Consider the following 25,334-nt stretch of genomic DNA (forward strand, 5'->3'; position numbering starts at 1 on the left):
CTCTGAGTTTTGTTGCGACACCGCTTTCATAAAGGTCCCTGGATCTGTATAGAAAAATGTTAATAAAAGAAATGATGCAAATGTTTCAGGTCTCTGCAGAGTCGAATAAAAAAAAGTTAACAGATTTACTGTAATGCGAATAACGAAAAATACGCAATAGTAGATTGATTAACAATTTAAATTTTTTTTTTTTTTTCATTAAACTAACTTTTGCTGATATATTTCATTTCGATTTCACGAGACCGTCCTGTTAATCATTTTATTTTTGGTTCATGTATTAATATTAATTAAGAAGTTATAGTAGGTTTTTATTATGTTTTCTTTATTTATTTTGACTTTCTTACATTCATAATAGTGAAAATGACAACATTTTGCTGTGCTTTGTACTATACAGGATCTTGAGATAATGTGTTACAATTAATATTTGTGAAGGATTTATAAGGCGCCTCTATAAGTAAAAACTTACTTTGTAAAGTTAATATCTTCTATTTAAATTGCTTCTTACTTTGTATTTACACATTCTCTGCAGTAGAGGAGAGAGAGAGAGAGAGAGAGAGAGAGAGAGAGAGAGAGAGAGAGAGAGAGAGAGAGAGAGAGAGAGTCATCCACTTATTGTTTTATATATATATATATATATATATATATATATATATATATATATATATATATATATATATATATATATATATATATATATATATTCATATTCTCCATTGCAGTAGGAGAGAGAGAAAGAGAGAGAGAGAGAAAGTCACCCACTTATTGTTACACGTCCCGTATCGATTCCCGTCCTCTGAAAACACTAACAATTGGCGTTATTGCAATAAGAGTAATTGGTATTATGTCTTCGAGTGGAGAGTAGCCGATCATTCCGTCTGGCGAGCAAAGGATTGATAATAAATATGAAAGGAATATTTCGGCGGCTGAACGTATACTCAAAGTACTACACCTTCCAAATAAGAAATATTTGCGTGTGAAGATTTATATTTCTGGAATGTTATGACGATTTTCGATAAATGGGAATTAAACATGTATATATCACAGTGGGAAATACAGATGCATTTAATAAATTCATGAGTACTCTTTGCAAAATAATACATTGCTTTTAGTTAAATGGGAGAAACACTATTTGACATTGTACTCGCAATTAGAATGAGTGCTCACAGTGTTCACGATGGTATTCACATTGTAATGAAATTGTATATGAAAGTTTTAGTATGTATGTCATGGATATAAACTTCTTTAACTATATATATATATATATATATATATAATATATTTATATATATATATATATATATATATATATATATATATATATATATATATATATATATATATATATATATATATATATATATATATATATATATATATCTATAATATAGTCTTGCAATCTTATACGATGTTCCTCAGAATGTAAAGATACTTATGAGAATACTTATATGCCTGCCTGATCATTATTAATTTGACCATTTTTCCTTTAATAGTTTTCACATATTAGAAGCGATCAACAAGGAAGACATTTCTCTGGTAAAATCTCATACGTCAAAAGTCATCACAAAAATACCAGAATCTTTAAAATTTCCGTACAGGTTTTTTCGTACTTCATGATATAATTACCGTCACATCGACTCTGTATATAATCCCACCATCTTGTGAAGAAGTAGATGACCGTTATTTTAATTAAAATGAAATTACAGTTAAATCGGCGAAGAAAAAATATCTCGTGAATGGTTAATAGAGCAGGGTGTGTAGCTTTTAAACGTACAAATATTACAGGTTACAGTTTTATTTTTGTTCCATATCTTTCCATATGGATGTTTCAGTTTTCAATTCTTCTACGTAGTGTCTCAGTTATTATAAGTAGTGGTTTTCGGAAGGTGATCTCATAGAGAGAGAGAGAGAGAGAGAGAGAGAGAGAGAGAGAGAGAGAGAGAGAGAGAGAGAGAGAGAGAGAGAGATGTAATAGCCTGTGAATTCATTACGTTCTGTACCCTGGCAGTCGAAAGGTTATTATTTCCATCTCATTAACAGAGCTATCTCATCGTTTGTTGAGTTCGTACGAGATGACGCTAAAAAGTGCTCTGCATGACAGGATAAAACCTTTGTGAGAAAATAGTGAACGCGAAAATCATGAAAATTTTACGGAGTAAATAAGACTTTTAGAGATGAAATGAGAAGTGACTAAAATGCATAGTCGATGTGACTATGATTACGTCCTAAAGAACAAAAAAAAAAAAATTTGTTCATAAAGTAAAGATTCTGGTATTTTTCTAATGACTTGTAGCCTATAAAATTTTATCAGAGAGATTTGCTTTCACGTCGCGTATGTGAAAATAATGAGATGAAACATCATGAAATTAATAATGAGGTAGGCATATAAGTATTCTAAAATGTGACCTTTACATCCTAAGGAATGTCGTACTAAATATTAGATAAGATGACAATAGATTGCAGGATTGTAGTTGTGTGTGTGCATATATATATATATATATATATATATATGTATATATATGTATGTATGTATGTATGTATGTGTGTGTTTGTGTGCGTGCGTGGAAATATATATATATATATATATATATATATATATATATATATATATATATATATATATATATATATATATATATATATATATATATATATAAAAAGTAGTTTAACAGATTCCGAAACCCTTGGGCACACGGATTCTAGTAATCTAGTTTTTTCTGTAGATGCATTCCATAAGAAACAGGTGAGAGAGAGAGAGAGAGAGAGAGAGAGAGAGAGAGAGAGAGAGAGAGAGAAACATAACTCGGCAGCAAAATCGTAAACATGGTGAGGATTGATTATAATTATGGATGGAACTCAAAGTCTACTGACAATACACAAATAACCCAGCCATTATTTTACTCTCAAACTCCATCTACTGCATTTTGAAGCAGCGGCGCACGATGAGAAATTATTTCCGGACTCTACTGCTCCGCCGGACTTTATAACAGTCATAACACCGAGATTAACATTTCCCGTGGTCGCAATAACATCGCGTTTCCTGCCTCATCAGCGTCGCAAATATTAGGATGAATCACCTTGGGATCATTTAAATTTCCGGACATTATTTCTCATCTGTGGCGCCCTTATGTTTATGTTCCCTTGTATTCCTTAATGCTTATTTTGGTGTGACTTTCTATTCTATAAGTAATGCCCAATGCTTAAACTTACTACGCTGTTTGTGTGTTTTTCTCTTGTTTACTGATCTCTGCTCCATTCTGTCGCAGCGCTGTGTGTTTTTACTTATTCAGTTAAACAGGGAACCAGAGGTCTTTTGAACCGAGGATTTGAATGAAAATAATGGAAAAGGGGAACATAAAAAAAATCGACTTTTCTCAGATGAAAAGTTACAAGTTAGCAACTAATGTTTGGTTTTCGTTACAGTCAGTATTAATCTCTAACTTCCCAGTTGGATTGCTGACTGAGTATTTAATGTCGGTGGTGAATTTTACTTGTTTCTTTTTTAAGTATCGGATAGCTATCTGGATATCTATCTGTCTATATGTATATATGTATATATATACATATATATATATATGTGTGTGTGTGTGTTGTGTGAGTGTGTGTGTGTGTGTGTGTGGATGTATATAACCATTTGGGAAAGTTGTCATACCTGAGAATCGGATATTGATTTTGGGATATCAATTCCCTTTATGAAATATACGCAGACGCAGAATACTTTCACGCCAAAAACAAAATTCCGAACAAAAAATACGTGACTCATTAATAATCCGCTTCACAAGCAGGACTTCCAAAAAATCTGTCAACCCAGTGTATTTCCATACTCCTGTATTCCATTATTCCAAACCCACCTTTCCACAACGACCAAAATCCTAAGCAAGGATGAGGCGGACGCGAACAATACTCAGTGCAAAATAGATCCCGAAAAAAATGATTAGAGATTTAATGAACGTGTTCCTTGTAGCTTACAACCAATTACATCTGAGCTTAATTGGATAGCACTGATGTTGAGGCCGCGGCCTTTTGTGAAGGAGAGAGAGAGAGAGAGAGAGAGAGAGAGAGAGAGAGAGAGAGAGAGAGAGAGAGAGAGAGAGAGAGAGAGAGATACCACCTCTTATTAATATTAATCACGTTGCTTCATACAATAAAGAATGGAAGACAACTCCACCTATTAATTCTTCATTTTTCATTAGTGTGCTCATTGTCTTTTGTCTGCCGTGATATGGGAGCGCTAACAAGGAACCTCATATAAATAAATTTCCGGATATATATATATATATATATATATATATATATATATATATATATATATATATATATATATATATATATATATATATATATATATATATATATATATATATATATATATATATATATATATATATATATATATACACTAAATCCTTACGTGAAAATAAAAGGAAGTGGTACCAAGACTTTCAACTTTTATTCTAAAGTCATCTTCAGGGTACTAAACAGTATTAAGAAAATACCATACACAAGAAAGCAATATGGGTTCATAGATAACAATAAAATATGTCAACGAGCTATTTAAGTATGTAAACAGCATTCTTCAAAACAAAAACATACTTAGTGAAAATATATAATTACTACAAATACCAGTACAAAACTATCCGTTTGTAAAAAATTATATATAAATATATATATATATATATATATATATATATATATATATATATATATATATATATATATATATATAAATTCTTATATATAATGACATATAAGATTGATTATGCAGCGGAGACCAGCTCGACGACAAGATCTACATCAGCAGAGGGTCGTTTCCCATCCAATTGCCGTACTTGAGTGAACGTTATGTTGGGTTGTTTTACCTTTATTGCCAATGAATATGTAATTCAAATCTCGAATGTGGTTTAAGGCTTTGTAATATATATATATATATATATATATATATATATATATATATATGTATATATATATATATATATATACATATATATATATATATATATATATATATATATATATATATATATATATATATATATATATATATATATATATATATATATATATGCGATTCCTGGGAGGTCCATACAATCTCCTCTTATTTCTTAGGTATTTTGAAATAAAATAACTTTCATTACTTTTTTGCTTTTCTTTTTCAGTTATTTAGTTACTGAAACCACCATTTGTTTGCTTTAGATAAGAAATCCAGTTTTCCGTATTCTAATGTTTAGGGAAATAGAGGTAGAGGTCCAGATCCTTAAAAAAATAAACTGTTTTCAGGATTTTAAGGTTCAGGGGAATAAACGTAGAGGTTGAAATCGCTAAGGTGAATTTATGTAGATATTCCAAGATTTGCATCCATCCCATTAGCTCAACTTTTAAATGATCCTCTTACTTCCAATTTCCCTCTTTTGCTCATATTGGCTACGTCCTTACATTCTCCCTTTTGTGTGATCAACAGACTACATTTCCCATAATTTGTAATCCGGGCCCTAAATCTTGACAAGTTCCGGGTGTGTGCACCAGAAGTGGGTCGAGACAGCTCCTAAGGTAGATTGTTGTCAACTGCTCTGTTGAGCCCTTGGAGAGAGTTGTGATTAATGCCTAGAAAAGTTAATATGGAGTCTAATTGATAAATGATGCTGTATCTGGTTAACTATGCCACTCGAAGGATTTTAATAACTGCGTCAGGGCCTCTTTCACGGTTTGGGGGGGTAGAGGGGCTAGAGTTATAAGGTGGTAAAAACCAAGGTCCATTGAGTTTGAATAATGCTGCTTACATATTGGTCTTGGAAATTCTCTCCATGGTACATACAAGTGAAGATGATCAAAAAGATACAAACACACACACATATATATACATATACATACACATATGTATATACATATATATATATATATATATATATATATATATATATATATATATATATATATATATATATATATATATATATATATATATATATATCATCATCAGAGTAGTAATAAGAGAGCTATCACCAACAGAGGAACAGCTTCTCCATATATCCCCCTACAGAGAAGCGTCCAATCTAAATATATAAAATATGACTCGGAATGACACGCAACCATTCAGAGGAATAATGGCCAGAGGCCCAGTAGGCCTATTCCTACGCTCTAAATATTTACATGGCGTTCGTGCCCAGTGTAGGCCTTCCCATTATTTTGAAACGAAGTACATTGCATATGAAAAACGAGGCGTGAAAATGATTTAAATTTTGAAATTGTATCAGGAAATACATTTTGATCCTGATTAATAGAACGTAATTTTTTCTTCTTTTTGACATTCGTCAGTACACAACACGACACCGTAATCTCAAGCAGTCTGTTAAATGCGGCCACATTCGTACTGACGTGAAGTTAAAAGCAGTCACTTATTGAAAAAGGAATTTATAGCAAGAAGAGAAAGTTTTAGTTTTTTCAGGTTGACATTCAAATTTTTCTTTAAAGAAACTAAGACACGAACAACTTGAATGTTACTTAGTGAGTTAAGGAAATTCTAAATTTATGTCCTTGAGTGGTACTGGGTGGTATAAAGATCAGCTTCATGACGAAATCAGTAGCATTTAGGATGCTTTATTCCCCTTCCTATTAGCATTTTAACTTATGATTTCAATGATATATTACTATTTTATTGATATATATTCTGTGGTGAAAATCTGTGGCGAATCACAAAAATTCCATACATCTCCACGTAGTTAAAATAACGATTTAAATCCCAATGTGTGAACTAACTGAGAATTTGCTCAACGGCAAGTAGCCTCAGTGATTTAAAAGATAAATAAATAAATAAGTTAATAAATAAATAAATAAAGAAATGATACAACAAACTTTCGTTCCGCTCCTTTAGGCACCACACTACCCCAACAAAATAATTAATACAAATATATCAAGCAACATGTCAAATACCACAAATACATTGAAACATTTTGTATTATATTCTGTGCGCGTCTTTTTTTATTTAAATGCTTTGACTTTTCAGTATCACTGCGAGCAAAAATGCTTCATCGAAAATACGAACAGAATTCGAGAGCCTTTTCAGCGCACATTCTCACCCAATCCATTTGTTCTTTTGAAAGGATGTTAATAAAAGTGCCGATTTGTTTGGGAATACGGTGCCGTTTGCTATGTCGGTAATCTGCTGGAACACGTGACTTACCTGATATTTATGCGACGTTCTTTTCTTGTATGTTTTGAATGAAATCTCTAAAGGTTAATGTGCAGAATGCACTGGTTTTGTAATATAGTTTACGTAAAGGCATTGACTAATGATTTTTCAGTGCAGTTATTCCTGATGATTAAAGTTAGTTCATATCATAATTATTCTGGCAGATTTTGCAGTATAATTCCTCCTTAGTACAGTCGACTAGTTTTGTGCTATTACAGTAATTTAAATGACCATTTCGAGATGAAAAACTCTCATCAGTGTCGATATGGTTAGGGAAGTTTAAAATAACTGAATGTCTTATACGCAAAATCAAATTGAATGATAATTCAGTAATCACGATCACTAATCCTGAAATATGTCTGAACCAATGGCAAGGCTGACACACACATTTCCGAGGCAACTGGCAAAAATGAACAAAAATAATTTCTTTCTTATTCCATCCTTCACTTAAAAAGAGAATAAAGATCATTGAAAACTCACCATCACCTTTTAACTGCACTGACATTGACGACCTTTGCAAGGGCTGTATTCAGTACGACCTCGTAAAATCAAATGTGCCACATCCTTCGCTATTCCGAGGTTATTTCCCCTCATTCATACACAAGGCCCCTCCTCTCTCGGCTTACTCTGCTATTGTACATCGATGCAGTTTTTCCACTGCAGGTTTCAGTGCATCAATACACGCGCGCGTATGGCCCGGAAAGAAATGTTCCCGAGAATCGCATATTGAAACCTGACCTTTATTTTTCTCTTGTATGAAACAAAGAACATCTCTTTACTTCAGCGTCTGTAGGTAAACCTCTAATATTATTTGGAAATACTCGTGCGTAAATATCTGAAGTGAAGCGCTCGAAAAGGTACGGATTTCGTTATTGCGAACTGTCAAAATTCTTTCTCATAGTAATATAGTGGAATTACGTAAAGAAAATCGCGAAACTGGGATGCTTTGTAACTTAAGATATGTAGATACTACGTAAAGGCGTATTAAAATTAACTTATAGTCATTGGGTATATGTATATGTATATATATATATATATATATATATATATATATATATATATATATATAATGTGTGTGAGTGTGCATGAACATACTCTCACACACACACACACACACACACACACATATATATATATATATATATATATATATATATATATATATATATATATATATATATATATATATATATATATATATATATACATACAGATATATACAGTATATATATCTCATTCCCTTGATGCCGGATATAGAATTCAGAACCACTTTCAACAAACACCCTTTTAATTCTCTTTGCAACAAAATGAGGAGGATAATGTTGCACCATTACCGTTTCGATCTATGATATCGTTTAAAAATGTCGCTTCAGTGTCGCATACTATACCACTTTATTGCCGAAACTTTTAATTGGTTTCTTAATGACCGCTTTCAACGCGCTATAAACTACAGCACTCCGGCCGTTCATAAAATAAAAGCATATTTTGAATGCATACATGATGTACTTTAATCCTTCTCGATTTATTTAATGTAGTTTCTGATAATCAGTCATTATTGTACAAGTTACGAAAGCGAACTTTTGGGCTGGCGTATAAGGAAAATTGTTGGTTTGTTTTTTGTAATAACCACCGTCACTTTCATCACCATCTCATACATATCCATCATAAGAGTTATATTTCAAGATCACGCTCGTAATTACAGGCCTTCTGAACCTCCTCCTCCTCTTCATCGTTACTGTTACGTAAGTATCCAAATTACTTTGCAAACAAAGGGTTTGAAAATGAATTTGCCCCCCGGGTTAATATCTCAGGAACTTTTATGCCTCCCGGGGGCTCTCTTTCTCCTGCTCGTAAAAGATGGGACGCTCATGAGAGTGAGTTGAGTAACTATCAGAGATAGCGCATAATCTCTCTCTCTCTCTCTCTCTCTCTCTCTCTCTCTCTCTCTCTCTCTCTCTCTCTCTCTCCAGTCTCACGACCCCCATGCTTCTTATCGCTAGACATGAGTTTTTTGGGTCTTTTCTTCCTGGGAGATATGACTCTCAGTGGAGAGAGAGAGAGAGAGAGAGAGAGAGAGAGAGAGAGAGAGAGAGAGAGAGAGAGAGAGAGAGAGAGAGAGAAAGGAAAGGGGGATTGGAGGGACCATGGAGAGTCAAGCAAGAGAATAAGGCATCAATGCAAGTAGATTTTGGATGAATGTTTATTTTGATTTTCTCGTTGAACTTCCCACTATCATTTCCACATTTCAGTCGTGAACATAACTTCAGCAGGAGCAATAAATATTATGAAAGTTTGCTCAAATAGAATTACAAGAATTTTGTTCTTTAAGATTATATCTCGACTCTCTGTCAGTTTTTTTTTTTATCCATTTATCTTTCGTACAGTTTAGCATATATTCAAAATATTCGACGCAATATGACCATAATTACGGGAAGAAAATTCCAAAATACCATTTGTAATTTCCAAGTTCAAATATGAATTAACAATCCAATTATCACTTAACACTCGGCATAGACACCTTAGATCAAACCTAGATAAGAAATTCGTCCGATACTACAATGAATCCGTGTAACTAACAAGAGGTTAAATTCTTTCACTGAGGAAATGAAGTAAAGAAAAATCTTAGCCATATTGAAGTACTGTAACTCACAATTTAACTACAAGAGCGTTCCGAAGTTGATCGTGTGCAAATTGCTGGAACTTTTTTTTTTTTTTTACAAACGACACTATTAAGGGAAATAATTGATCTAAATTATTCAAAATTTAGTTGGTCATGGAATACAAGCACAAAGAGCAAGAACGGCATTTTCTATTATTTTTCTATGATTTATGACTCACAATTAATATCGATAGTCAACTAGTTTTTTTTTTTAGAATAATGGATTTGCTGGCAGAGGAAATAACAAATGAAATCAATCGGAAATAAAAACTTAAGCAAAACATCATAAAAAGCAAAATGCAGATTCTAGCATCTCCCGGGGCATATGAATACTAAATATGCTTGTGTGTGTGAGATTTATGTGAGAGAGAGAGAGAGAGAGAGAGAGAGAGAGAGAGAGAGAGAGAGAGAGAGAGAGAGAGAGAGAGAGAGAGCTAATGGCGACGTACAAGTGAAATCATCAGAAAGATTACCCGATTAACAGAATTTTTAAAAAAAATTTCCGAAACTAGTGATTAAATAAAAAATATCTCACTTATAGATTCATAACTGAGTTAAGAAAATAATCTTAGATTAATATGGGATGAAACATGACCATATCAGATAATTCATGCCTATCCTCACACGCTAAAATTCTAACAAAACTGCTACAGGCGAAACTTAGAGCAAACGGAACGGAGTAACCACAAAACCCGAGAGAAAGTGAAGAGAGAAATTTTCAGGGCGAAAGCATCTCTCGATTTCAGTTAAAAGATTTGAAGGGCGGAATTGACGTCTTAGAAAAGAGAAATAAAATTCCTCTGGGTTTCTTGCCGACCAAATCTGAAATACCTTCATGAAATATGCATGGCCGATGGCTTCAAATCTTCCATGTGTAGTTTCCTGGCTAGTGGAAAAGATACCGGGTTGAATATCTCATGTGTGCAAATAAAAAAAACTAAATAAAAAATATTATAGCATCCGTCCAAGGAGATGACGTGGTTTTTTTATGTCATACATGCAAAAGATAATGTAGGATCAGTGTGTTTGTTATTGATCAATTGGGTAAAGGATAATTCCTTGACGTTACTCCGAAATTTTAAGCTGAATTTGCGGATTATATATATATATATATATTATATATATATATATATATATATATATATATATATATATATATATATATATATATATATATATATATATATATATATATATATATATACACTTGTCTGTGTGTGTTTAGAGGATCGTCTCAATGGTTAAATTTTAATAAAAGAAAATCTCGGGAAGCTGGTCACGCAGTGGCGTCTCTCTGGGAGGGCACCTAAGTGTCCAATAAAGGAGATGAAATCAATCACTCTTTAGTATTTGTAACAGACGCTGATACAGAGTCTTTCAGATTATAGTTATATCTAAAGTCCACCTATATAGCAAATTCATTCCCCAACTGAAAGCAAAGTCCTTTGCAAATTGAATCAAAAGCAGGATTACGGCTATTCTCACTTTTCGCCAAATATGACACATTTTGCAAGGAGAGCCAGAGAACTGACGATTATTTTTATCCGTGTGAACGAATATGACATTTAACACTCACACAGTTTCACTTCTATATAAAATCCCTATATAAAATCCCGACGAGATGCGGAGGAAGCATTAGCCAAACGGCTCAACTCGATATCCATACTTTTACAAACATATTTTATCAATGTTCAGTAGCCCTTTGTGTGTGGACTAGAATGCCCTGTGTTTTTGCATCATATTTTATTCTACAATTGCCTGCATTGATTTCATATCATTCAGGGATCTTTCTGACATGCACTTTTTTTTATTCCTGTATGAAATTCTAGTATTTTGCGAAATATAGGGTACTGGCGGTCGTTAACAATTGTACTGTTATATTGTAAATGTTCTTCTTTTATGACTGATATCAATAGCAGTATTGTGTTCTGAATGTAATGATGAAATGAAGTGACGTCCTGTTTTCTCAAAAGTTAACAGTATATATTAAAACTTCACACACAGACACATACATACAAATATATATGTGTATATATACATACTAATATGAGATACACACACACACACACACACACACACACACACACATATATATATATATATATATATATATATATATATATATATATATATATATATATATATATATATATATATATATATATATATAATCAGTAAGCTAAAAAGTCCTTTAATATCCCAATTCGCTCTACCTTGGAAATAACATATTTTCATATATGTTACCGAAGGGGAATAAAATTCCCCTTCGGTAACATATCTGAAAATACATTATTTCAGGTAGAACGAATTGATATTAAAGGACGTTTGTAGCTTACTGATTGCATATGAATCACGGTGATGTGATAAAGTCATATATATATATATATATATATATATATATATATATATATATATATATATATATATATATATATATATATAAAAATATATATATATATATATATATATATATATATATATATATATATATATATATATATGTATGTATGTATGTATGTATGTATGTATATGTATATGTATATTCATATAGATAGGTAGACAGACAGACTGTTGCGTGAACAGTCGCTTGTAACCTGAATCAGCGCTCGCTTTTTCAACTCTAACCAGAGGGGAAAATCCCTGCTGTGGAATACAGGGTATTGTGGCCTCTCGTTATATCAGATGTCCGAAACCGGAAAGTTCCCACGCAACGGAACTAATATTTCCGCAGGGCAGAGACTGATACCGAGGGATCAGAGTGCGTTTTATTATACATCGTAATCCCAGCGTTAGGAGACTCAAAGATATATTGTTATCACACGAATGTTTTTTCTAACATGAGTATAAACTTATTCTTCTTCCCAGCTTGTTCCCATTTTTATATGGGGTCGCCGTGATGCCTTCTTTTGAAGGACTTTGATTTGGCTTTGGGGTAGACTTTGTAGTCCCGATCGGCTGCCCTGCCTGACACCGCTTAGACCCCGGTATTGCGTACATCTATTGTTATAAATGGATATTTTATGTAGACAGACATATATAGCGAAGGGGTTTGCCCATCATAAATAGATATTTGTTATAGATTATATTTTACTGAGAAAGTTATATTTAGCGAAAGAAGCTAATTTGACAGAAAATAATTCAAAGGGTTTCAAGGTATTTCTCTCCAGATATAGGTCCCAGTATGCTTTTTAAAAATTCGCAGTACTTGTTTGAGACTAAAGCGTGCACAGAAATGGAATATTCAGTTACGGATGACAAGATTATTTGAATCTTTGTAAGAATGCATTTTTACTTTATACCTTAGCATTCAGATGAAATTAATTCCTTTTCAGCACAACAAAAACGCATTTATGGTACATCGATAATATTTGGGTACGATATTTCTATTTTAATACGTTAGCGTTTTGTGAATAAGCATTTCTTTCCTGACGCTAGAGTTATTGTTCATCATGCACAAAAGAAGGAAAACTAAAAATAATGCATTCTTTATTAAACTCCATCGATATTCACTATTTAGAACAAAGTTTCTTTTCTTAAATAGTGATTGGTTGTGGCGGTGAAATAATTTACAGCGTCAAAAAGTCTTTTAGCAGCTGAATCCCGTTCTGAGACAATGTAGTTTCAGGAGTGGAAGATAACTGTTTTCAGTTGAAATTTTAGATTTATGACTTTATTCGCTCTCCTGTTCAGGAAATGCAATTTCAGTCTGTTTACCTAACTGTGAGAGAAAGAAAAACTCAGGGTTTCGTCTAATGTACATGAAAGGCTTCAGTTATTGAGACCTTTTCATTCCGCGAATAAATAAGTCGTAATACATGGAATTACAGCATTTTGAACATTAACTTTGACGAAATTTCTCGTTTTGTTTACGTTCATATTCAATGTAAATATAACAAAGGAAGTAAAGAGAATGACAATGGATACAGAAGTGTCAAGAGTGTGTTAAATTTCCCTTGTTTTTCGTCCCACTTCCATATATATAAAACGCACTTACTTACCAAGAGATCCACTGCCAAAATAGTATGACCAAAAATCATGCACGAAACGAAAACAACTGAAAAAAATAGACTACAAATGAAGAGAAAGATGGCCACATCAACTCTCCTTTCACGAAGGAAAAAAGAAAAAGATACTCTATGAAGTCTCTTTGAAAACCGTGTAATTTTCTCCACAAAGCGTGAAGGGAAGCACAAGCAATGGTTTGCATTCACCGTGACAGAAATGTCAATTCAAGCCTTCCTCACTCATCTATTTCCCGGCCTGCAGAAAATCATGACCTTAAACCAGAAAGGAATGAGAGGAAATCACAAACGCTTTTTACATGATTTTTTCAAATTAATTTCTGCGTTGCTCTTTTGTCAGTGATCGAAGACTGTGTGTCTGTCGTGTCTTTTTTTGTTCAACCTTTGAATACGTTTTTTTTTTTTTTTTGCTTTTACTGAGCTTTGTCAGAATGCTACTGAAGTCCTTTCCTGGAAATAATGGCGATCTAGGTAAAACGAGAGGTCGTTACTGAATGCTGTGATGTACGCAGGTAATTTTACTTTCATTATATTTTGAGCGCCTGGTCACCCAATAACATTAAAGGTACTGTGTTGTAAAAATGCTCCTTTGACACGGAGGGTATCGAATTCCTATCTTTTACTTTTACTATTAAATTTTTGAAAACTAATTATTTGATATCCTTCTCCGTCGATAGTTACCATCCAATTCATTATTTTCCTTATCTACGCCGCACCAACATAAAAAATTTGCAAAAAGGTATAACTTTGCCAGCCTCACTCAAAAGTAACCATTGTACCGTTGTAAATTGCACCTGGTGCGATATACAATATCTTTCGCCTTTCCGCTCTCCGGTAATTAATTTTAAAGCTCACGTGTCCTACACCAAAACATCATTTAACTACTTCTACACCTACGCCTCGGTAATGACAGCTTTCAAATTGCAGTCCGGACGGATAACTTTAAAATGCCAAATCGTAACTGAATTCTCGGGTACACGTACCTGCAATTGTCATGGAATTGAAATCATGGAGTTTATCTGGAGTTGTTGCTCTTCTTGAGCGACGTTCACTTGGCAGAATTGCTAAATAAAAATGGGAGATTGTTAGTTTGAATTCAGTTCTGTTTATGGGTTCTCTACCTGGTCACTTAAGCTGAAATGTTGAAAGAACCTCTCGTCAAACACGAATGAAATGCGAGAAATATAAATACCTTGTACTATTTAGAGTGCTAATAAATAACTTGTACTATTTAGAGTGCTATAGTCATTTACAGGCAGTAACTTCCAGTGTATAACATATAGTCTTCAGCTTTGCTGTCAAAAATACAATCTCTGTTTATTTTTTCTTATTTTGTAACAGTAGTTTTCGAAGATTCATAAACTCTCATTAAGTTACACTTTATTTATTTCAAAGTACCCTATATATATATATATATATATATATATATATATATATATATATATATATATATATATATATATATATATATATATATATATATATATATATATATATATATATATATATATATATATATATATATATATATATATGTATGTATGTATGTGTGTATTATGTTTGATTACATATATATATATATATATATATATATATATATATATATATATATATATATATATATATATATATATATATATATATATTATACCTTGACATTTGTTTTCTTTATCTAGATCCTCCTGACTATCACAACTGTGCTTCAAACACTTGCTAGCCGTGAAGTTAATTACCTGACAGAGTAAGAGTCTAATTGCTCGTGCGTCTGTGGGAGAGAAAATGCCCCTGCGAATGGGGTTTTACTGCAACAGTTCTTGACCACGCCTGTATTGCATAATAACGAAGGGCCGTTACATAACGAGGACTCCTATTGTAAAAGACTTCATTATTAATACCTGCTACACTGCCGCACGTGCGTGGAAGTGTTCCGTTCTTTTGAGGTCAAGAGTGAGACATAAAGAGTTTGACGAGGCGAGATGCTAAGAGTTTGACGAGGCGAGATGCCTATTGCCTGAGAGATGGAAACAATAGATTAGGAAGATGCCAAGGAAGGATAAGATCGACTGGAAAAATGTATGATTTGCTTGTTTTCGCCGAGGAGATTTCCTTAATGTTTCATGTTGAAATACTTAACAACTTAATTAATAATAAGACGTTATACTGATATCTTAATGATGCTTTACAATATAACCATTAATGTGATGTTATATTGAAGTTTCTTATTCATGAGTTTTGAATGCTTCTAAATATTTCATAGTCACAATAGGCTCTATATCAATTCCTGCTTTTAAGTCCGTGTATCGTCTTCATATTCCTCGTAAAAATGTCTGCACGCAAATTAGAGGACAACTTTACGGAATAAAAAGCGGACAGAATCACAAAAACAGAATAAATTTTGCCATTTCACGCGCACAAATGAGTGCCCAGCTTACATACCATGGCAATTCAATATATTGTAGTTGATTTATTTGTCTGCGTGATGGGACGTTTATTAATTTTCGTGGCATCTCGCGCCACCTTCTCTAAGGATGTTATTTGAGAGATTCAGCCTCCCGCTGATGACGCAACGAGCATATGGAATACCCACCGACATAGAGCTCCTCCATATATCTAGGAGTAGGCTAATAATCAAGAGATGGGATGCAGTGCACTATTGCTAATGATGTAAACAGCGCTGTACAAATATCTATCTGTTCAAGGAGGCTTATGCTCCACGACAATGCTCCTCCGTGGGTTAATTTATGTCTGGTATAGATGAGCGTTGGTAAATAAGGCACTGATAGGGATCTGATCATTATATTTGCAGTAGCCCTAATAAGGATAAGTATAACCACCATTATGTAACTATGATTGCTGAGCCTTTGTTTTTGTTTGTTTTATTTATTTAAGAACTGTTTGCTTAAGCGTCTTAAAAGTGTTTAGTTTACGATCCGGATTTTCTGGCTATATTCTGATCATCTCGTCGGACAAATTCCACAACGTATTTGATAACTAATTTTAATGCTTTTTATTTTTTTTAAACGGAACCGTATATCTAAAATTCCTTTTTTTAATTATTGTAAACAGTGTTCTTATTTTTATTTTAAAGCACATGCCAAAGATATCTGAACCCTTTTCTATGACTTGTCCAAAGAAAGGAAAGAGAAAATTAACCCTTTGATGGAAGCCTCTCTGGGTTTCATCCACGAACAAGGTGAGTAACCTTCAACTTTAAGAGAGAAAACGTTAAAAGATTCAGCAAACACGGAAGCGGTTAAAGATTTCCGAAGCTGGCCAGTACAGTGATGGACACCTCAGTAGAGTAAAGATAAGAAAGAGTCATGAAGGGTGTTACGCCAAAAAACGGAGTAGAAATTCGAGTAAAGAGGTCGGTGGAAATCTGACACTTTCTTACATTTATTCTGATAGGGTGTCCATCCTTGCACTGCCAAGCTTCGGAAATCATTAACCACTCCTGTGTTTGCTGAATCTTTTAACTTTTTTTTCTCACCAGGATAGAGGTTATTTTTTATTGTTTGTGGATGAAACCAAAAGCGGGTTCCATCATATTATTATTTTTTTCTTTCCTTTCTTCGGGTGGGTTATAGAAAAGGGCGTGGTTCGGGTACCTTTGGCCTTTCCTTTAAAAAAAATTAGAACACTTGTTACAATAATTAAAAAAGTAATTTTAAATATACGGTTTCGTTTAAAAAAGAAAACAAAAAAAGCATTGAAAACAAGTATTGAATGCGTTGTAGAATTTGTTCCACGTGACTATCTGAATATAGAGAATGGATGGTGATCGTAAACTAAACAATTTTAAGAAGCTAAAGTAACCATTTCATGAATAAATAAAACAAACAAACACAAAGGCCCAGCAATCATAGTTACATGATGGTGGTTATACTTATCCTTATTAGTGCTACTGTAAATATAATGATCAGATCCCTATCAGTCCCTTATTTACCAACGCTCCTCTATGCCAGACATGAATTAACCAACGGAGGAGCATTGTTGTGGAGCATAAGCCTCCTTGAACAGATGGATGTTTGTTCAGCGCTGTTTACATCATTAGCAATAGTGCACTGTATCCCATCTCTTGATTATTAGCCTACTCCTAGATATATGGAGGAGCTCTATGTGGGTGGGCACTCCATATGCTCGTTGCGTCATCAGCGGGAGGTTGAATCTTTCGAATATCCTTAGAGAAGGTGGTGAGAGACGCCACGACAAATAATATACGCGTGCCCTGTATGACTCTGTGTCAACGTCCTCTCACGCAGACAAATAAATCAAACTACAATATATTGAATTGCTATGGCATGTAAAGTGGGCGGTCATGTCGTCTGTGCATGTGAAGTGACAAAATTGATTACTGTTTTCGTGATTCTGTCTGCCTTTTAACCTGTAAAAGTTGTCCACTAATTTGCATGCAGGCATTTTTACGAGCATGAATAAGATGCGTCAGTCTATCGTAATATCAATAATTAAATTGTGAAGTATTTTAGCATGAAAGGTTAAGGAAATCTCCTCAGTGAAAACAAACAAAATCACACCATTTTCCAGTCGATCTTATTCTTTCTTTGCATCTTCCCAGCCTTTTGTGTCCATCTCTCGGGCAATCGGCCACTCGCCTCGTCAAACTCTTTATGTCTCACTCTTGACCTCAAAAGAAAGGAACACTTCACGCACGTGCGGCAGGTGCAGCAAGTATTAAGAATGAAGTCTTCTACAATATGAGTTCTCGTTATATAACGACCCTTCGTTATTATGCAATACAAGCTTGGTCAAGAATTGTTGCAGCAAACCCCCATTTGCAGAGGCAGGTTCTCCCCCATAGATACACGAGCAATTAAACTCGTTATCTGTCAGATAAATAACTTCACGGCTAGGAAGCGTTTGAAGGACAGTGGTGATAGTCTGGGGGATAGTGATAATGAAAACAAATATATATATTTATATCTATATAATTATGTATACAGTATATATATATATATATATATATATATATATATATATATATATATATATATATAAAGTAAATGTTTGTTTGTACGCTAGTTTGTATGTGTGGGCACTATAGAAATCCGAACTGCTTGACCGATCTAGACAAAATTTGGCACGTGGCCTTCATTTGACCCAACTTAGATAATAGGGTGGGTGTCAAACCCGTACCGCCTTCCCCTTCCGCTTCCCCTTCTTCCATCCCCCCATCCAGCTTCCCTTTGTAACTTATGTAGTAAATAATCTACGGTTTTATCTTAATTTATTTCACGTGTAAATAAATTCTACGGGGATATCATACCTCATTTCATGTACTTGGTACCATATTAATATATTAATGAAAATGCCTTTCTTTCCTGTGATTAATAATTCTGTATTAAGGTTTGCTTTCCTTTCCTGTGATTAATAATTGTGTATCAAGGTTTAGAGGGTCACCACAGTAATACCTGGATAAAATGGACAGTCACCATATAATAACTGGATAAAAGGGACAGTCAGCCCAGTAATACCTGAATAAAATAGACAGACACTACAGTAATATTTGGATAAAAATGGGACAGTCACCGCAGTAATACCTGGATAAAAGGGACAGTTACTACAGCAATGTCTGAATAAATGGGACAGTCAGCACAGCAATACCTGGGTAAAAGAGACAGTCAGCACATTAATCCCTGGATGAGTGGGACAGTTAATACACTGATACTTGGATGAATGGAGTTGTCAGTAGAGTAATACCTGGATAAAATGGACAGTCACCAAAGTAGTACTTCGATAATGGGACAGTTATTAAAATAATAACTGGATAAAAGGGACAATCAGCACAGTCATACCTGGATAACATGGACAGTTAGCACAGGAATATGTAAATAAATGGGAAAGTCAGCACAGTAATTCCCGGATAAAAGGGACAGTCAGCACAGTAATTCCAGGATAAAAGGGACAGTCGACACAGTAATTCCCGGATAAAAGGGACAGTCACCACAGTAATTCCCAGATAAAAGGGACAATCAGCACAGTAATTCCCGGATAAAAGGGACAGTCAGCACAGTAATTCCAGGATAAAAGGGACAGTCGACACAGTAATTCCCGGATAAAAGGGACAGTCACCACAGTAATTCCCAGATAAAAGGGACAATCAGCACAGTAATTCCCAGATAAAAGGGACAGTCAGCACAGTAATTCCCAGATAAAAGGGACAGTTGGCACAGTAATTCCTGGATAAAAGGGACAGTCAGTACAAGGAGGTGCACGAAAATTTTTCTGAGTCCTTCAAAGTTTTCCCGGGCAGCGCTGGGTTGGTCAGCTAATATATATATATATATATATATATATATATATATATATATATATATGTATATATATATATATGTACTGTATATATATACTGTATATATATCTATATATATATACATATATATGGGGAATTTTGAAATTAAATAGATTATAGCTTAATGGGAATTCTTAATGACTCTAAGTAAACTACAGATACAAATTAAAAAAAATTAAAAAAGGAAATTGTGTTTATAGCAACGCTGAAGACCATGTATTGTAGCCTGGAAATTACTGCCTGTAGAACATTCTAACAGTAAATATTCATTCATGTTAACAGGAGCCCCTTTCAACCTAAGTAACTAGGTAAATAATCCATAACCAGGACTGAATAGAAACTAATGATCTTCCTTTTTTGTTTTGCAGTTCTGCCAAGTGAACGCCGCCCAAGAAGAGCAACAACTCCAGATAAACTTCATGATTTCAACTCCATGACAATTGCAGGTACGTGTACCCGAGAATTCAGTTATGATTTGACATTTTAAAGTTACTCGTCCAGACTGCAATTTGAAAGCTGTCATAACCGAGGCGTAGGTGTAGAAGTAGTTAAATGATGTTTTGGTGCAAGACACGTGTGCTTTAAAATTAATTGCCGGAGAGCGGAAAGGCGAAAGAAATTGTATATCACATCAGGTGTTATTTATTACGGTTGGATGGTTACTTTGAGTTGGGCTGGCAAAGGAATATTTTTTTATATATATATTTTTTATGATAGCGTGGTGTAGATGAGAAAAATAATAAGTTGAAAGGTAAACTGTCGACGGGGAAGAATATATTATAATTAGTTTTGGAATATATATATATATATATATATATATATATATATATATATATATATATATATATATATATATATATATATATATATATATATATATATATATATATATATATACATATATGTACACACACATACATACATGCATACATACATACATAAATGATGTAAAGGAATGTACCTGTTCAGTAGATTACCTGTGGCTAGTGAGATAAAATCCTGTGATAATGGCACTGGGGGAAAAGGATAATGGCCCTCATGATGGGTAGATTACGGTGATAACTAGAAGGGGTCAACCAAGGGTAGAATTAGCATAAGTATATGATAATGATTTTGTCGAGAAACCGGGAGCAGCTGGTACTTGGTGACAAAGAAAAGAAAACAAGCCTTATAGTTGTAATGGTGGTACTGGGAATGTTAATTGTGAATGTCATGGAAAGAATGTATGCTAATCTTGTGTTGAATGTTTAGAAATGTATGATATTAATGCTGATAATGTTGGTCGAATATGGTTAAAAAAAAAAAAGGCTGTAGAATAAATGAGAGGAGAGGACGAGTAAATTTTAGACAATATTAGTCTAAACAGACCTAGCAAGACGTTCAGTTTTATTACTAATCAAAGAACTATTTTATAGGCAAAGTATTCATGGACACAATTTTGACAAAGAAAGTCCAAATAAGGAGAAGAACGTAGTAATTGTCAATGCTGATTAATAGCTCGTAAACAGTTAGAAATTGGGAGTAAGCGTTAGCGTGTGTACGTGCGTACGTGCCTTTATTCCTCTTTTGTTTTCGGGGCGGGGGCGGGGGTTGGCGAAGGGTCTTCTATACAGCTCCTCATAACGTTACCTCAGTACTGTGGCATTCAAAGCTGCGGGTGGCAACTGATCAATGGAGAGGGGACAGATTGACGCCTCTCTTCCCATCTGTTACTTTTTGTCGATAGATAAAGAAGAAAAACAAAAAAATATCCAGGTTCCTCCGGCAAAAATTCTCTAACATCCGGATTGACTTCGAGAATTATTCATGGTGCAGCCTCTGTCGTCCAGTCTTGTTTCTTTCATTTGTTTGTTTTGGTCGTTTCTGGTGGGGTGGGGAATGGCTTCTTCTATTTCCTTTACAAAATGTCTTAAATAACTATTTTCCTCTCATCCTGTATGAATGATAGAGCTCTGACAGCGTGCTAAGGGGCAGGGTCACTCATGTTCATAAGGATAAAGTTCAAGCGAAGATGCAGTGCTTTATTGCCTTAATACAATTCTCCATCCATTTTAATAATGTACTGATATTCTTATCTGTTCATTTATTCATTTGTTTTTTTCGTTTTTGATAAGTGAATTCTTCTTTCTATATTTACCTCTGCCTCCTGTTGCTTCTCTTTAATTAATGAACACCATATTCTTTGGAAGCTTGAGTTTCAAGCCAGTGGGCTTGTTCCATATGAACAGGTTTCATTTTCTAATAATAATAATAATAATAACAACAAAAAGATACTTATTGAATTTTGGTTTACTAGTATGCTCAGTCGATTATTTAGAATATTTTAATTAATGGGTGGAACTGTATACAAGGAAATTACTACACAACATAATATTATACTCAACTACCTATTTGTTCGTCAAGTACAGTTTATATAAACGCGTGAAAGAATCATAATCGCAAAAAAATGTCAAATCCAAGATTTACGAAAGAAGAACATTTTAATTTTGTATAAATTTTACCTATGCTTCCCTTAACTGGAAGGCTTTGTCAGATGCAGCTTATATAAATGCGTGAAAGAGGCATAATTATAATATTATATATTCCATTCCATTGGAATATTACGAAGGGAGAAAAATGTAAATTTTGTATTAATTTTAACTAGGTTTTTCTTAATTAAAATGGTTCTTCTAGGCACTGCCATTAATTAAAACGAAGAATCATATGTTTGGATGCGCTAATTAGAGGTGGTATTTTTTTCCTCTTTGATGATGTTTTCACCAGATAATCTGCTTTTTTTTTCTACAATTTATTTTGTGAGAGACAATTAAAAGCAAAATCTTGCATATGAACGAGTTTTTTTTATGTGGGTCAGAATCCATATTTTTAAATCATTCCCACTGCTCACGTAGTTCGTCGTTATGTGCGCAATAATGAAAAACAAAATTGGCTTTGATATGGAATTCAGAAAGGATAATTAGTTTATGAATATAATGCCAGCATATAATGGTACTTGTAAATGATTCTTCAATGTTGCTGTAATTCTTCAATATTATTTTATCAGTAACTGTGCATAATTATGGTGTGATTTATCTCATTTGTTTAAATATGCAAGATTTCTCATTTCAGCTGAAATTATATAGTTACAAACTTTCATATCCGTTCCTTGATAAAAATTTTATTCATTTCTTATGCTGCAATGATTGCTGTTGCAACATGATGTGGGTAGTGTAGATAATGATACGTAGATTTTTGTTTTCCTGAAATTTACTGCTAGTAGAACATTCATATATTAATGGAATAAAAAAAAACGATTCCTTCTGGGAATGTTCATTCCTAAAAAGAATTTTTTTTTTAATTAATTCTTTATTCCCATCCACAGAAACTGCGTGTTTATTGTAATGTGAAAAGAGAAATATGAAATCTTGCTGCAATAAATTAATACAACCATCATTTTAGTGAACGGTTAAAAAACAAAATAATTAAAACTGTATGCATTCAGCGTCAAAGTATTACACATGCAAAATGCTCTATCTCCCATATAATATATATTTTCAGATATTTGTTCATTCAGGAGAAGGGACGCCATTCTAAGTAATATCAAGAGGATCAGTGGTCTGACTGTTGTAAAAAAAAAAAAAAATTCTGGTTTGACGCGTGTGATGATTTCTGACTAAGCTTAGTTCTCTAGTGTGTGTACAGTATTCACATTGCAAGAGGAATCTCTTCTGCACGTCAAATACCAGAGAATAATTTTGTTGTTTGTTTAGCGTACTCTTTTAGAATAAGTGACTTTTATTTCCTATTCACTGCATTCTCTTGGCTGTTTGCTCTCACGGAGTAGGAGAAGGAATTCAAGATAAGCTCTGGAAATGTCATATTAGATGATATCGACAGCTGAACTGGCAGCCCTTTTAACTTTTTGGTATAGCGAGAACACTAATCCATTTGAGAATTATTCATTGTTCACCTGGACCCAGAAACTCCCACGTGACAACAGAACGGAAAACATTAGGTATCTGTTATGACGTCGTCAGCTTAATCACGGGACGTTCTCATTCACTGATCTCTTCATCGAGGTTGCATGGCGTGACTCGGCCCTACCTGTATTATATTGTGTGCTTACATTTATTAATTCTTTTACTATATTTAAGGAATTTTTGTGTTTTCAGTTATAACTTATATTTACATACTTCAGTTGCCCGTATGCGTTTTTAAATGTATTATTTTGCATATAAATTTCTACCTAGCAGTTTCTATGCTTCCAATCATTACATAAGTTGGTTCCATTTATATGAGTTTCGTCTGTGACTAAAACAAATTACGATTTCAACAGCACTCAGTTTCTAAGCGTTTTTCTCTTTACGGATATGTTGCACATTTTATCTATACCATACACATTGAAGCGTCCTTAATATTGCAGAGCACCTGCACACATTGAACATAATCATACTGGTTCAGTCTTGATTGAAATTGTCTGTTTAAAAATTGAATGTTTTATATAAACATAAATGTAAATATATATGTATATCTATACATTATATATATATATATATATATATATATATATATATATATATATATATATATATATATATTACACAAACATGTATATATATAGAAATATATGCGTATATACATATGTATATTTACATATTAATAGATAGATAAATAGACAGAAAGTTAGTATACACAAAGTTCTTACACGTCACCGAGTGAAATATCACATTTTCAAGTTCCCTAGTTGTTGAAATTATGAAACCTATCTTTCGCTGATTAAACACAACCTCAAAAATTTAATAGTAAAAGTAAAAGATAGGAATTCGATACCCTCCGTGTCAAATGGGCAAATTTACAACACAGTACCCTTAATGTTATTGGGTGACCAGGCGCTCAAAACATAATGGAAGCAAATAACCTGCGTACATCACAGCATTCAGTAACGATCTCTCGTTTTACCTAGATCGCCATTATTTCCAGAAAAGGACTTTAGTAACTTTCTGACAAAGCTTCAGTAAAAGCAAATAAACGTATTCAAAGGTTGAGCAAAAAAAGACACGACAGACACACAGTCTTCGATCACTGACAAAAGAGCAACGCAGAAATTAATTTGAAAAAAATCATGTAAAAAGCGTTTGTTATTTCCTCTCATTCCTTTCTGGTTTAAGGTCATGATTTTCT

General features: G+C 33.4%; 1 long non-coding RNA gene across 1 annotated transcript in view; it reads left to right on the top strand.

The window, feature by feature from the left end:
• LOC136848236 (uncharacterized) overlaps positions 1-25,334 on the top strand; it is a 375,132-nt gene that overhangs the window by 210,608 nt on the left and 139,190 nt on the right. The window contains exon 6 of the long non-coding RNA XR_010855981.1: positions 20,543-20,620. This is a non-coding gene — a long non-coding RNA (uncharacterized lncRNA). The remainder of the gene's footprint in view (positions 1-20,542; positions 20,621-25,334) is intronic.

The sequence above is a fragment of the Macrobrachium rosenbergii genome, chromosome 18 (genome assembly GCF_040412425.1).
Source record: "Macrobrachium rosenbergii isolate ZJJX-2024 chromosome 18, ASM4041242v1, whole genome shotgun sequence".
Lineage (NCBI taxonomy): Eukaryota > Metazoa > Arthropoda > Malacostraca > Decapoda > Palaemonidae > Macrobrachium > Macrobrachium rosenbergii.